The sequence below is a fragment of the Silurus meridionalis genome, chromosome 2 (genome assembly GCF_014805685.1).
Source record: "Silurus meridionalis isolate SWU-2019-XX chromosome 2, ASM1480568v1, whole genome shotgun sequence".
Taxonomy (NCBI): domain Eukaryota; kingdom Metazoa; phylum Chordata; class Actinopteri; order Siluriformes; family Siluridae; genus Silurus; species Silurus meridionalis.
Genome location: NC_060885.1, coordinates 13301888 through 13317672, shown reverse-complemented (window position 1 = coordinate 13317672; position 15785 = coordinate 13301888). Strand labels below are relative to the sequence as shown.

The 15785-nt window shown below is 35.5% G+C and overlaps 1 protein-coding gene across 2 annotated transcripts in view; it reads right to left on the bottom strand.

Moving 5' to 3' along the window:
* Positions 1–15785, bottom strand: part of LOC124395243 (serine/threonine-protein kinase 32C-like) — an 86712-nt gene that overhangs the window by 61932 nt on the left and 8995 nt on the right. The window contains exon 1 of one of the 2 annotated variants that reach the window (XM_046863742.1): positions 5021–5070. The exons of the other annotated variant lie outside the window; for it this stretch is intronic. The gene's annotated coding sequence lies outside the window, so the exon portion shown is untranslated. Of the gene's footprint in view, positions 1–5020; positions 5071–15785 lie in introns of those variants that run through there. 2 annotated transcript variants of the gene reach the window in all.

Sequence of the window (15785 nt, the reverse complement as noted above, 5' to 3'; positions counted from 1 at the left end):
CATTAGAATTGTTTAAATGCGCTACACTTAAGGTTTCATCATGCACAAAATATATCTAATTGTTTTTAGATACAGTATATTTGCCTATTTTGCCCATTTGCCTTACTGGTAGATGTGTTTGTTCTGTGTTAATATCTCACAAGCAACCTGTGTTCTAAACCGTTAGCTCTAAATACAGTGGGTATTGTAACTCAGATGTTATAGAAGTACTTCGGTGACCCTCAGAAACTTGTGAGCAATCAGACAGCGGTGTCAGTGGAAGAGTCCCTCTGGGTCCATGCTCCATATCTCGTTAAGCCATGCACCATCCTGTTACTTCTCAATTACACTGATTTATAATCAGTATTGTTTTAAGAGCACATATTTCGTGTGCTCCTCTCCCCTCATGCTTTTTAAAATCAACTAAACATTTTCTTCTTTATTTAAATCAATATTAAATGCGTTGTTTGCCTGGCTCTACTGCAGAGACAGGATTTCAACAGAAGCAAGCACTGAAATGAGAAGCCCGACTTTAAAGAGGATGTATTACAATTCTGTATGCTTCTCTTTTCTCTTTTATCTTAGAGGTCACTGCTTTAAGGCATCAATCTCAATAATACTCATTAATCTGACCTTTTAACTCTGCCAAAAGAACCAGGTCCTTCTTATTCTGGGGCAGGAATACAGTATGTTGTATAATGTTTATTTTACACGACTGGTTCCTAATGTCTTATTGAATTAGTACATTGTCATATCTAATGCTGCAAAACATCATATGTGGTTCCAACATCCCCTGCAAATGCTGGACTAATCTTAAATTGCCTATAGATTTGCTTGTGTAAAATATTGTGCTGAACTGCAGGTAATAAAAACCTAAGAAATATGCCCAGGTGATACAGGCTACCTAATGAGGCATTATGCATTCTTTTAATAGTAAATGGCTCCTGTGTCTTACAAACAGCACACGTGTCTTGGTAAACTACAGTTCCACATAGTAAAGATGTATAGCTGTCTGTAAAAGGAATCTATTTTGTGTCGCAAAACTTCGACCTTTTTGTTTGTATGGATCATTTCTTTCATTTTGAGACTTTTCATTTCACTGATGCACAATGCCTCACAGTGTACATTTAAAAAAATATATAAAATAGAGGAGGACTTGTTCGCTGTGTTCAAGAACAAAAACAGATACATTCCAGCCCTTACATTTTCACTATTTATTAAATTGAATATTTTGAATAATACAGCTTACCAATGACTTTACATAAGATAATAATAATATATTTAATTAGATATTATAGATATATATTAAAGATAATAATATCTTTATGTAAAACATCTTCATGCAACAGCATTTAGATTTCAGTGACCCACAGGGGACCAAAGTTAGACTGCTAAGAAGCTTTGTTGTAATAGCTGAAATACAAAATCAGCATTGTAAAGCAATTTGACATTTTAATATTTTACAGTTTTTTAAATATACATTTGTAAACAGTAAACATACAATATATTAGATTTTTGAGTGCAGGGACAAATACTCTACAGGACCCTTAGAGACATTTTGGGTTAAGGGCTTTGCTCAAATGTTAGCTACGGTAGCGATCTGTCAGTCCTGGGATTTGAAATCCTTTTCCAAGCACAGAATCAAACAGAATCTTTTAATCACTGAGATATAACTGACGGAGAGAAAACTAAGAAGAGTATTGGTAGTTAAAATCAAGATCGTTTGGGAAACTATTCAGACTCCTTTATATTTATAAGATATATTAGAGATGGATTAATTAAATCTACACACAATCATCGAAAATATTTTTTTAGCAACATTGAGCATCTTTATGCAAAAGTGTTAAACAGCAAAAACTGAAATATAAATTTAAATACAAAAGACTTATTGCAAGCACTTAAAAGACTTGAAAAAAAAAACCCAATCTGGTCCTCTGAACTTAAATTACTGAAGGGCAAAAACCAGGTACTGGTAATACGATTACCTACCAATACCATCCTTATTATGACACTACAAGGTGCCACTAAGCAACAGAGCTGGGGTGAAATCATCCAGTGTGGTTGAGCTTGAAAGGATCTGACAGAAATGGGAGAACCACCAAAGATCTAAGGCTTAAAGCTTCGATTACTGCCAAACATGCTTTTTAAAAGAACGCATTACTATATATACTTTTCTCCTGCACATTTTAGAGTGGCCTTTTAAGGCACACCTGTGCAATAATCATGCTGTCTAATCAGCATCTTGATATGCCACACCTGTGAGGTGGATGGATTATCTCAGCAAAGGAGAAGTGTTTAAAAACACAGATGTAGACAGATTTGTGAACAATATTTGAGAGAAAAGGCCTTTTGTGTACTTGGAAAAAGTCTTAGATCTCTGAGTTCAGCTAAAACAAAAGTGTTGCGTTTATAATTTTGTTCAGTATAAAATACACTGGCCAATTCCATTACATGCTCCATCGCTATCTGAGCTTCTATATTTCCATAATCAGGTAAATGCACTTCTTATACGAATTTAAAATGCATGGATGCTTGGCATAGTTGGCGAGTATCAGGTTCCAACCCTGCCGCTAAAAAACATCAGATCCTGCTGATTTTGCACCACTGTGTTACTGTTCAGAGGAAAACTGTGTGAAAAGGCTGAGGCTGCTGGTTACTGGCATGACTCCTACTGGGTTAAAGCCAAAGTGGGTTTGAATACAAGCATCAATTTCAACAGGACGCTAATGGGGGGGTCATCGCAGAGTGCTTACTAATGGAAGCTGCTGGGAAAGTTCTCACTGTGAAACAAATGCAGGGATGTAATTTGTCTAGAGGATCAGATTTATTACACAGGCACAAATCTGCATAAGGAGGATGCAATGGTAGATCATATGTCATTTGACTCAATCTTTTAAAATAAAAGCCCTTATAACTAGATAAAGCAGGGTAAATAAAGCTATATTAGTCTGTATTCAAAATGAATACAAAAATTGCATTTCTAATTTTGGGTATTGAACAAATTTTATAGATGATAGAAGAAAACGGTGTTCCTCTTATTTGTAAGTGAAGAATTAACAGAAAGCTTGACTCAGTTAAGTCCTTTTAATGATAGGCCAGAGTTCAACTTTCAGATCATTAAATGTTATACCCAGCACAAGTGTATCTTGAATAATACAGAGTAAATATGTTCTGACACCTTCTTTGATGCTGAAATTCAAGGAACAAATCTATATTGTGCATGATAGAGATAAATTACATTTCATTAAGTGAAGAAGGCATCTGAGCATCCATCAGCTTTATATAAAATATATAAAGTATTTACTGTAAGATGGAGATTTATACGCTCTGCCTGTGTCCATTTGAGTTTACTCAAGGTGCTCTGGTTTCCACCCATTCCCCGAAACATTCTGGTAAACATCCTTTGCGTACTATGTTACCCCTAGTTGAGGAAGAGTATATGCCATGCGTGCCTTGTGTTGGACTGGTGTTTCATCCAGTTTGTGCCCTGGGCTGCACCAGAACAGGCTCTAAATCTACTACATTCCCTGGCCAAGATTAAATCAAATAAATTATTGAAAAAAATAAATAAATTAATGATTAGGAAGGCTTTTGACCTGTAAAATAATTTGGCATTAGATATCTCCAGTTATCTTCTTCTTGTCATAGATCCAATGGATTCATTTAAATTAATCTAAAACAAAATGCGCTTGATTTAAATGTTTTCTTGTCTCTGCTCTTCTGGTCTCTGCTTTCGATTTCGAAAATGTGGTTCAGAACGGAGCTCCATGGATAAGTTTGTTTTGTTTCTGGAGGCACAATGAACTTTCAGGTGCTTAGATCCAAAGCTGGCACAGAGGATACAGTCAATTCTGATAGCACTTCTGTACACTGCTTTGGACTCACTATTGGTGCTTTGCCATTTTATCTTCATAAACAGTTAAATGTATGTGAGACGCATATCAAGTACAAAGCTAAAATAAACATCAGACATCAGAGACATCTGTAAATGTCACCTCTTCATTCCCCTGGCTCCTGATCAGGATCTGATTCTGCATTTTAAACACATTCAAACATGAATCTGTTTAAACCATTTGTTAAAGTGCAGGTGTAAAACCTTATAATAATATTTTGAGAGACCAGTTACCCTGCTTAAATGTGAAAATAGGCTGTATACCTTCCATTAAATATTTAACATGTAATGTCTGTTTTCTTTTACGGCAGAAGCCTATGTGGTTTAACTTGGGCTTTCATCCTAAAAAATATATTTTGGCTTAAGTGTATTAGGACTTATTAGATTTATTATAAGCACTAGAAATGTTTTCTTATTGCATAGGCTACCTATCCATGAGACATCAAACATGGATCAGAGCACAGGCAGACAGCAACAAACTACGGTCATCCATATATGTAAGATGGGAACAAACAAGTCAGGGTCAAAATAAGGAAAAATCAAACTACAAAACAAGGCACATAGAGAATACAAGATAACATCTGATGAGGCTTTACAACAAAACAATTAGAAAAATACAACTGGGTATACACTGACAAGCTAACCAGTGAAAAACACAGAACAGGTGAACACAACTAGATATCTCACTAATGTCAAGACTGGGGGTGAAAACAGGACTAGAAACAAAAACCCATGATGTGAAAAAATAAGCAACATGAAAGCAACACTTATCACACTGCAATATGCAATGAAATAGGACTTTCTTGACATTAAGCATCACCTAAGCCTTTTATAACAGTGCAATCATAATATATTGGGGGAAAAAATCCATAAATATTTGAATTGAGTGCTGGTGGTCCATTTGCATTCAAAATTATTATAAAAAAATAAAACACCATTGTAATATATTTTCACTTGTTTACTATATCAAACCTGTATATAAGCCAAATGAATTACTTTAATAACTACAGTGTGTTTGGAAGAAAAGAGAGATAGAGAGAGATATAACCAGATCATAGTAATATGTTTCTCTGTAAAAAAAGAAATATTCCTAACTTGGTTAAGGTACTGCCATAACAATAAAAACGTGCACACAGTTTTTGAGATTACCTTGACATAGAGCATTTTCATAACCGAACCATCGACAGATGTTGCTGCTTATTTGTTCTTGCTGTTTGTGTGCTAAGCTATTAAAACCACACTATCTCTGGGGAAAGTAAACATGTTGCAATGCTTCTGGAACATTCTGAATAATTCTGTAACACTGTTTAATCGGAGACTAAAATGAGTTATGCAACATTAATGGGAACTGCCTGTTTGTTTCACTAAACACAACTCCCTTGACACCAACATCGTTTGCTGTGAATACAGTTGCATTCAGTTACACTAGAATGTTGTTTGGAAGAGCTCATGTCCTAACATAACCGACTTTACAAGATAAAAAAAAATAATAATAATAATAATAATAATGTCCACAATCTCCTGTATTGTATTAAATCATATGACCAGACTTAGAGTGGAGAATTGGTATTACGGACATTACGCCAAACTGTGCAGAAGTATCTCATGTTAATAACCGTAAAAAGAAAAGTTTTGGACAGATTCCAAAAACATTTGCTTTAATGAGCTTCGGCTTCCAACTGCTTGACTCATGAAACTATTTGCAGCCCAAATATGAACGATCTTTGAGGGGAAAGAGCCCACAGCTTGAAAGCCCACATAGGAAGTCATTACAAACTATCCAGGGAGGGAGATGGCGAGCTATGTTCTACCCTGAAGCTTATTCTGACTAATGATAATGGCCACATCAGGTCATGCTCCCTCCTCCCTGTACAAACAGACACACACACCATCAAGCAGAAAACAGCTCTCAGAGCTACACGAAGCTGCCAATTTCCCTTGCTCCTCATTCCCTGTTCATCTTTTATACAGGTCATGCACCGAGAACCATGAGACAAGAAATCAAATGCAGCATTTTTGCCATGCAGTAATTAAAGCAAGGGTCTGACAAGCTTAAAAGAAGAGTAGTGTGTTGTTGTTTCTTTTGGGTTTTTTTTATCAGATAATGAGTATCAACAGTAAATATTGTCTGATTTGTCCGATTTACAGAACATTGACAGATTAGATAACACCTAAGAGTGTCTAGTTCAGCAAAGAAGAACATGGCTCCTGTGGTGAGGATGTTCTAATGAGTACAGTATGTGCTGTTTTTTTGCATTTCTGGCAGGTGCTTCGAATATAAAACATTTAAGAAGTACTGGGAACTGTGGAAGCGAGAACAAAGCAGAGCACTTTCTAATGTCTTCCTGACAGCACTAATAAATGTTCCCTTCCAGAAAGCACATCCCTCTTAAAATAGGCAGAGTTCTACAAAACCGGACTAAAAATCAATCAGCGAGCACCTGGTGAGAAAATTAGTGCCAGGCAGTATAGCTTGAAAGACAATGTATACCATGGTACAGCATACCACCTGTGAGAGTGTTTCATATGACATAATAGCATTCTATTAATATCAATATGATTTACATACATTATTTATCATGTTATCTTGGTATTTTAATATAAGGTATGTGTTTGTGTGCATGTGTGAAAAAGAATGTCACATGTCTGGTTCATTCTCAGACAGTCAGAAAGTGTAAGGATTGTCACTGAATAAATGTGCTGGGAGGTGCAGTCATATTTGTCATTAATTATGCATACTGAGGTGATGTAATTTACATAAGCTCTTCGTTATTAATCACAGTCCTGAGCAAAAATGCCCACAGATACAAAAGTGTGTCATGCCAGTGCATGATGGGTAATCTGAATGCAGTGACTCGTGAACATTCAGCCTGGCTCACATGCATTTGTGGTGCTCTGATGCTTAGATGAACACAGAAAAATGGCATGCAGCTGCAAAGAAAAATCATTTGCATTAATGAATCAATCTATAATTCAGTTTTTAAACAAGTGATTCAGTTTTTTTTTACAAGCTATATTATATTAAAGAAGAATCCTTTTACTATATATATGCAGTACAGTGGCCAGGGTCATACAGAGGTTTTCCAAGACGGGTTCCACTCAGAACAGGCCTTTTAAGGGTCCATCAAAGAAGTTGAGTCCTTATGCTGTGCGTTAGGTGCAAAAGCTGCTTAAAAAAACAGATGCATGAGGTTGCAGAAAGGGAAGGTCGACAGCCGCACACTACAACAAGTCGGTTTGCATGGCGGTCTTCAAAGGAGAAACCTCTTCTGAAGCTGGCTCACAAGAAAGCACACAAACAGTTTGCTGAAGACAACCTGTCCAAGAGCATAAATTACTGGAACCTTGTCCTGTGGTCTGACAAGTCTAAGATAAACTTGTTTGGCTCAGATGGTTTCCAGTATGTGTGGTGATTTCCTGGTGATTAGTACCGAGAAAACTGTCGTGCCTACAATCAAGCATGGTGGTGGTAGCATCATGGTCTGGGGCTGCATAAGTGCTGCTGGTGCTGGGAAGCTGCGGTTCATTGAGGGAAAATGTACTGTGACATTTTGAAGCAGAACATAATGCTCTCCCTTCAGAAACTGTGCCGAATTTTCCGACATAAGGGATCCAAGCAACAACCAGTGCAGCTATTTAGACAACAATGGCTATATGTTGAGTTATTTTCAGAGGACAGTAAATCTGTACTACTAAACAAGCTGCACACTGACTACTCAGAAATATATCTAAGTTTCATTTCTATAGTATTTCCCCTAAAAAAGATCTACTCAAAATGGTTGCTGAAATGTGAGGGTTGTACTATATAGAATTTTTTTAGAGTATATATATATATATATATATATATATATATATATATATATATATATATATATATATATATATATATATGTGTGTGTGTGTGTGTGTGTGTGTGTGTGTGTGTGTGTGTGTGTGTATATATATATATATATATATATATATATATATATATATATATTTCTTTATTTCTTTATTTTTATTAAAGTTTTTTCAGTATAATGTGAAATCTGCTACAATGAGACCATTATTACGATGATTACTGAGTGGTTTAATAAAGCAATGCAATTGTCTCAGCATTGTTAATATCAGATATTATCTTGATAATTCCACAGATTTGTTTGTACTTTAAAAAGGACACACAGTCTGATGCAACACTTGAAAAATGCTTGGCAAATAAAACTTCATGGGCGAAAGTCCAATCAATCTGGCATAACTAACGCTTTGTCAAATGCCGTTGCTGAGGTCTTTTCTCAAAGTAAGCTCAGCCATTGCTATTTTCTTTTTAAAAAAGTTTTCTTTCTTTCTTTTTAATAGTTTTTTCTTTTTCTTTTTGCTCCAGTATTGCATGTCGCTTGCCTTTTTAACAGAAAATAACCATGAATAAGTAAAAAATGTCTTATACAGTAAAATACAGTGTCATATCTTTTCTAATATATCTGTCCCACATTTCATTAGACAATGTCCAGTGTTTTAAAGCCAAACAAGTTTAGTTTCCATGGAAACATAAGATGGTAAAAGACTACAGTCACCAGAATGTGGAAAACATTATCTAGTTGACCCTGGATTCACGAAAAAGACAGAATGTAATTATCAAATTTTCATATACAATATTTCTCTGTCTGTACTCTAGAGCTTATGATTAACATGTTTTGAAATGAACTTTCAAACGATCAGATTTTCCTGCTGAATTGAAATATATTAGAACTGTTTTGCTAAATCTGCTGTGGCATACTGTTTATTTGTTATTTATAATTACAAACACTAAAAATGTCTGTAATACAACAGATCAGAGTGTTTAGTCATTTGGCTGGTGTTACAGTAAGGACATGTAAAGGTTCCTACAATCAGACATTAAAGTGTCTGTAGTTGCATCAGTATATTGTATGACTCAAAACATATGTACATGCTGGAGATTATTATACAGGGACGTGGTAGCTTAGTAGTTAGGATGTTAGAAGGTCATTAAGTTGCAATTATATTTTTTGGGGGTATTGTCTAGGTGTGTGTTTTTTTCAATACAGCCTCACTAATTAGGAACAGTGTCTGTCCATGACACTATATTTGAATTAGCTGTTCAACTGCATTTAAAGCAAGATAAGCCTCCATCTGTTTTCCACCTAAAAAGGGGAAAGGTTCAACCTTAAGTCTACAAAAGACAACAAAGGAGCTGGTGAAAGAGACACCAGGTACCAGATATATAAATACAGACGCTAACCATGTTCCGAACGACCATTTGTACCATGAATTTGTTTGTAAGTTGTTCCTGTGTTTGTTATTGACTACGCATATCTCCTGATTATGTAAAAGTTATAAATATTATCAAATAAACAATAAAATATACTAAAACAAATCAAAATAATCGAAATGCTGTATACGATATTTTGTATTTAGTAATAAAAAATTATAAAAATTAATTGGAAAAAAATGTTACTTAAAAAAATTCATTCGCCCTGTTCAGTGTTCATCATGTACACTCGTTACGGCCGACAACTAGCTAGCGGCGGCTCTCCTCCGTTTAAATTGTTTTTATTTTGAACAATTTTCACTTTGAGGACAGGTTTGTTTGTATCCACAAAAATTCGTAAAGGGGGAAGAGTCTGTACGACATAACACTGGCCCTAAAATGCAACCCTATGCCTGCTGATTTAAATTTACAGCATTTGACAGATGCCCTTATCCAGAGCAACTTACAACTGAGCAGGGGAGGGTTAAGGGCCTTATTTAAGGACCCAGCAGTGGCAGCTTGGTGGTGGGATTTGAACTTGTGACCTTCTGATCCAAATGCCAACACCTTAACCACTGAGCCACCACCTCCCTACATGCTGACCACCTCCCTATATGCTGATCACCTGCAAGCTGCAGTCTGGCTTTTTTAGGCCAGTCTATAGTTTGCAGGTGATCATCAGGACAAAGACCTAGACAGGACAAGGATCATGTAAAACATACTAGCTTTTCTGCTAATTAGAATCAAAGCAATTGATTCGACTCAACAATCAGTAACTGTCAATTACACTATATTTAAAACTGTTGTTCCACTGCAGTCAAACCAAGACATCCCAAGCCTCCCATTCCCCCCCCCCATCCCCCCAAAAGACTATATGTCTGAGAGTTCTGTGTACTCAAATTACTATCATCAGCTAACACTGATTTCTCCTTGTGTGTGCTGAAGAACAATACGGTTTAATGGCTGGCCTTCAGACCACACACTCTTTTCGAATTTGGGTAGGGACGCAATCAAGATGATCAGTCATTTTCTCCCTGAATCGTTAATGATGCTTGGAATTAAAATGTCAACATGAATACAGAGATCAGCAGCATCACACGGCATTTATTAAAACAATAAGGCAGAGGATAATTGTCAGCTCTGTGTTTATTACATAAACATTCAAGTGTGATCGCTTTATTTTAATGTCAGTGTGAAAAAAGGATCAGGTTACCGAATATTAAATGCTGAATATTGTAGCTGAACTGTATGAGAGTGCTGGTGTTTGTAGTTTGGTCTCTGCAGTAGATTTTATTCGCATGTGCAGTTATTGATATACTTTCCTAATGATTTTAAACATGTGTGATTAGTTGTTATACTTCAAATCGGCTTTTCTTAAGCTCATCTTTTTAAAAAAGTTCCTTTATTTCCTTTATATTATATTAATCCTATAGAGTTTCTTAATTTTTGAAAGAGCTCCTAACAAAATAGACATCTGTGATCAGTGAGCATGATCAAAAACGCATGCTTTATTTTCCAGTGTTCCCCTGACCCATCGACGTTGCATGGCTGATTGCATTAGAATAGGCCAGTGTGTTATGGGAGTGAGTCAGATCGATAAAGGACACGTAGCAGATGGGTTTTTCATTTAAAGATAGCTCATGTATTTCAGCTTTACTGTGTGTTTTAGAGCCCAAGTTGACAGAATAACTGTGCTAATTTTTCTGCACAGCCTAGTAGTGTCTGTTTATTTTAGGAACTGTGGACCATACATACATTCACCAATGGAAAGCTCTATAATCAGGTTTCACTGCTTCTGTCTTCACTGGAAAATGTCTACTCCCTTTTGTTGGTAGTGCACAGCCTTTGTTTTTCTGCAATTAGTGCTTTGGGAGGCTGAAAGACTCTTTAATGTTATAGCACTCAGCCATGAACGTGAGTAAGTACATCCTGATATCATTGTGCAGGAAACCATTCTAGCACATTTTCTATCACCCCTCATCTTTGGTGCTTGTAAGCTGTTTTTACTCATGTCTTCAGAAATATATATCAAGATCTATGAAACAAGAACATTTCAATAATACTTTCATGATTCATATTTAGATTAAAACTCATTTACACTTATTTATGTATTTATTTGTCAATCACTTAAACAATACAGAAATTCTGGTTCGACAGACTCAACAGCAAGTGCAAAATACTAAGATAAATATAACAGAATAAAAGCCATATACTGTACACACAAAGGTGTATATAGGAACACCTGTATACTTTCTCATTCATACACATATCCAACCAGCTAATCATGATGCATATACAGGCCATAAGATTCAGTTAATGTTCACATTAAACATCTGAACAAGGAAAAAGTGTGATTTCTGTGACTATAACCGTCGTATGGTTGATGGTGCCAGATGGGCTGATTTGAGTATTTCATAAACTGCTGATCTTCTGGGATTTTCATGCAGCCTTGAGTTGCACTTGCACATGCATATAACCATGCACTCATACAGTCACATAAGCACATTTACATGACTGCAATGGTTTAATTAATCGCACATATAATAATTTAATTGGTTTAGTCTATTGTGCATGCATTTATTACACTAGTTGTGGTGTACTGCCTATGTATTTATTGCACTAGGTAGGTGTTTTGAACATGCATTTACTGCACTATTAAAATGCACTGCACATGCATTTACTGCAGTGGTTCAGTATATTGCACATGCATTTTCTTGGATTGGTTAAGTGTACTGTGCATGTATTATTGCAATAGTTGAGTGTTTTGCACATGCATTTACTGCACTAATAAAGAGCTTTTGCACATGCATTTATTGTACTGGTTTAGTATATTGCACATGCATGTATTGCATTGGTGCAGTGTATTGGACATTTATTATTGCACAGTTTAGTGAACTGCATATGCACTTATCACAAATGTTTGTACTGCACATGTAATTATTGCACTTGTTAAATGCAGTAATTATCTACACTATTTTTTCCCTAAAAAGTTCCAGCAAGTACACCAACAATAATTTGATTTGTCGAACTATAGTATAGCGATATGTTCCAGGTTGAACCCTTTAAGGGACCATTTTAGGAGTACTGAGAATAATAATCAGGATTTCAAATAAATAATTGCACTAATCCATACAATTTCATAATCCCTCTTTCAGTCTTATTGTAGTTTATAGAACTGTATTGGGCTCTCTACAGTTGCTGCAGCATGTTTGGCCCTCCTGTTCTCCTGACGACATGTGCAATATAGAGTGTCATCATGCTCTCAACCTTCACATCCGATCTCCTAGACAGATCCTTGTTTACTGCTGTAGGGGTAACAGAGCACAGCATACAGATGCATCAGGAATGTGAGAGTGAATGAGTGTGTGCAAGCTGTTAACATCAGTGGCAGCTTTTTGTAGCTGTTGACAAGCTTTCTGAACCAGGAGGCTATGCCAGGAGTATTTACCATATTTATTTCTCAATAGTTCACTACACCTCTTATACAGATGATTCCCTGACAACGACAAAAGACTCTAATAGAAACAAAATAGAAATTAGAAAAACACATGCGCATCTCTTTTATTCTAGTCCTTAGAAAGCAATGAAAATTTTAATGTAAATATATAAATATGAATATGTAGTAAATATGTGGTTTAACATCCTTTCAGTGCATATAATCAACATTTATTTATGTATAATTTATTTTAAATTTTACATATAAATTTAAACAATAAAATATGTTTAGAAACCAAATGTACTAGAAAAATTCAAATTAAATATTTTTTTTTATTTTTGCAGCATTTGCTGGTTCAACTTTGGCCCATTCTTTTTACCAAATCTAATATAATTTCTCAAGATTACTAGGTTCTGAGAGACTTTCAATTTCAATGAATAAAGCCAATATCAGTGGCAGGCCAAGCATTTTACACCTAGGCCTTCAGTGGTGTCTTGCCTGAATCAACCCACCTCTCAATTGCATAATGACTCCATGGCAATAAAACTCTTCAATATTACATAAAAATGCAGTATAACAGAGTTCCAAATCACAAACAGGTATCTCACGCAGTGAGAATGAATGCCATTACTGAACCAAGAAACCCAACTAACACAATTTAACAAATCTTACTTCACTGCAGCCACAGCTGTGCCACCCACATACATCATCTTTTACCAAAGCATCAATATTAACCTCATTTGAATTCCACTTTGAGGACAGTTGAAGTCCTATTGGCTAAACAAAACAGCCTTCAAGCAGCATAAACCTTGTTCATTTTTGAAGGCCTCATGAAAGATTTTGGCCCTGACAACATGTACGGGCTAAAATCTGATTAAATTGAAACTCGAACGTAAACATACAAGAAAAACTATTGGGGATCCTTATATATATATATATATATATATATATATATATATATATATATATATATATATATATATATATATATATATATAATGATCCCCAATATATATATTAATGGATGAATTTAATTAAAACTAGAGTTAGTGATTCTGCTAGAGTTTAGGCCAGCAGAGAACAGAGAAGGCCTTGACAGCCTGCCACTGGCCAATACATTGGTTAGGTCATTCAAAAACTGTTACCTTTTTTAAAAAGCTAGTCTTAAGTCAATTTTACTATATGGTTGGAGCAGCCTTCACCCAGATTTGCTTCCTTGTCCAATGGGATGAAATTTTTTCTAATATGTCTGTTTCTATATCACTCCATTTATGTTCTCTTTAATTCAGTAGTGGACAAAGTACACAAATCATGTACTTGAGTAAAAGTGGAGATACAGTAGGTAAAATATTACTCCAGAAAGGTGCTCCCTTTAAACTTTTACTTGAGTAAAAGTACAAAAGTATTTGCCTTCAAATGTACTTACATATTCAAGTACTATGATTTATTATGGCTATAATCATTTTTATCACAAGACTGTGGCTTAATCAACTTAGTTTATGTGAAAAGACTCTAATGTTACTCTTAGCACATCAATCTATTAATAGAATGATAATAATGAGTCAAACACTTATTGATATCTATTAAAATGATCATAAGTCCAAAACCTTCTTTTCAATGATTAAAAAAAAAATATGCAAAAAAGGACATGGGGGTTGTGGAGAGTCAGGAGTTTCTTCCATCATTTATTCCTCTCCAAACTGTCTGTTCGTGCCAAGTAGCAATGTTGGTTCTAGCTTGAATGACCCACGTGAACCACGCCGTGACCCAAAGTCTTCGGCGTTGATTAGTTTCAGTTTTGAAAAGCTCCTCTCAGCTTCAGCTACCGACAATGGATGAGTAAAAACATATTCTCAGAGCAGTCCACAAATTTGGATACATTTCTGAGAGCTCTATTTCATGTAGAAAAATCACCCTTAATGGATTTATTGCGCAATTAAATACAAAACAACAAATCATTGTGCACAATTGATTAACCTCTCAGAACCAAGAACCTTGGGTAATTGTAGACATATAACACATACAGCATCTACATCCTTATAATATTTGTCTTTTAAATTAGCCTTTTAAGCTGCACTGGTGATTCCCCCTTACTGAACTCAGTTCAGGCCCTTTTCAGTACAATAAAACCTTCATGACATCACCTTAATTAAAGGTACCCAACTCAAAAAGTGCTAGTTTAACTACAGTAATTGTTTTGTTGCAAGATACACACATTATGATAAACTAAACACTATAAATTATAATTTTATGAAAACTAAAAGAAATATTCTTGTTTGTAAAAGCAGAGCAGGCAACACAGCATAGATTTGATATAGATTTATTACTCTATTTTATTAAATGCATTAGCCTATACTATCCTAATAACAAGATAAGTGACAGAGCTGCATACACAACTTTATCTTTTGCACCTTTATCTTTTGCATCTACTTCTTTCCTCTTTTTTTCTGAATTGGGCTCCTGAGGGTTTAGACCTTTTTTAAAAACTCCTTTCTGAGTGTATGAGTGAGGGAACTTCTCCAGGGGGTGGGTGCACACTCCGAGTCCTGACCAGGTTCATTCACCGTGAATTGTTATAATAATTTACTTTTAAACAAACCAAAAAAAAAAAAACAGTTGTTGGGAAGAAATGCCCGATGCTGCCCCACGTCAAGATGCCTCCCTGGGCGGCTGCACATGATGCCTAAATCCACCATAGCAGCAATCAAAACAAGTTTAAAACAGAGCGCGTGCTCTACCCTGATTGGTGGCTTGCTGCATGATTGACCAGTTAAGTTTTTATCCACTCATAAATAAAAAGGAACCACTTATTTTGTAAAGTGTAGTTGAGTAAAAAGTGAGATATTTGACTGTGGAATGTAGTAAAGTTAAAGTCTCCCCAAACGGAAATACTTGAGTAAAGTACAGTTACGCAAAATAACTATTTAAGTACAGTAACAAATTACATTTACCTCCTTACTGTTCACACCTGCTTTAATTACAAATAATGCCCTAGTACTGTCATCTGTTCTGTAGAGAAGCATCCCAATACCATGATGCTCCCACCTCTGTACTAATACTGTGTGTGTATAGTATTTTTGGAATCATATGCACAAATTTTTGTTCCATCATTTCCAAAAGAATTCTGATATACCTAAATGCCTGTGTGCAGATTGTATGCACCTCTGCTTTTTTTTTTATAGCAGAGTTCTGCATATGGTGTAGGAATCAAGCTTGCAATGCAGTTGATTGTG